The sequence below is a fragment of the Panthera leo genome, chromosome D3 (genome assembly GCF_018350215.1).
Source record: "Panthera leo isolate Ple1 chromosome D3, P.leo_Ple1_pat1.1, whole genome shotgun sequence".
Lineage (NCBI taxonomy): Eukaryota > Metazoa > Chordata > Mammalia > Carnivora > Felidae > Panthera > Panthera leo.
Genome location: NC_056690.1, coordinates 31987117 through 31988213, shown reverse-complemented (window position 1 = coordinate 31988213; position 1097 = coordinate 31987117). Strand labels below are relative to the sequence as shown.

Here is a 1097-nt window from a genome sequence, read left to right as displayed (position 1 = left end):
GTCTGTTGTAGCACACTCACCTTCCCTGTGGTCCTGTCCTTGCACTATTCACTACCATTGCCTGTGAAGAACTAGCTCTCTGAGCTGCCTGGCAGTGGGTGAGGGGGCTTTGGTGAGACCAAGAAAGTACAGGCCTGCCCCAGGGCCCCCAGGTCTGTGTGTCTGTCCCCAGCACTCAGCAAGGCTAGAAAAGGAGGAGGAACCTGTCCAGAATCCCTGAGAGACAGGAAAAAAAGGGGAAATCTCAACATGAAAAAACTCTGAAATGAAAATGAAGCAAAGCTGGAAATTGAGGGCAAGCCAGAAGATGAAGCAGAGTCTGACAATGAAGGAAAATCAGATGAGGAAGAAAACCTAGAAGTGGAGGAGAATCCAGGGCACGAAAGAAATATCCAGAATGAGGGACAACCAGATGATGAGAAACAACCAGAAGATGAGAGAAAGCAAGAAAAGCAGGGCATGTCCAAAAATGAGAGAAAACCACATGGTGAGGGCAAGCCAGAATCCCTGGGAAAAACTCCCTGGGAGTAAGCCGTGGGCCATCAAAAATCCCGCAGCTGAAGATTATGTGCCCAGGAAAGCAAAAAGAAAAATGGACAGGGGGATGGAAAATTCCCCCAAGGACTATCATGAGGAATTACAGGAAAGACACTTGGGCAATGAGGAGATGATAAGAGAATGTGGAGATAAGGGCTCAGGAAGAGCTAAGAAAAAAAAGAAAGAAAATGGGTTGTTTTCATTGAGTGCAAAGAGATGTACAGGATCCATTCACCCTAAAAGTGTCAGGAGAGTGAGGGGTATAGGTAGGGGCCAAAGGGGATTACATGATATACCACATCTTTAGTGTCTTTGGCCTTCAATTCTAATTTCTCTGATGAGAATATTGCTGACCCCACTTTTCCTGACAGGAATTTGCTAGGTTATGTGCTTTAACCTTAAGCTGATACTTTGCTTTAGGTGTCTCTCTTGTTGCCAGCAGCCTTTCGATCCAACTACAGTATTCTCTGTCTTTCAGTAGGAGATTTTCACCCATGTGCATTAAAAAGCTGTTCATGGTACATTGTAAAATAACAATAAAGAAAAACAGTTTCAGAACC

General features: G+C 44.8%; 1 pseudogene; it reads left to right on the top strand.

Moving 5' to 3' along the window:
• The first annotated feature begins 249 nt into the window (after window positions 1-249).
• LOC122203682 lies at window positions 250-844 on the top strand (annotated as a pseudogene).
• Window positions 845-1097: the final 253 nt, after the last annotated feature.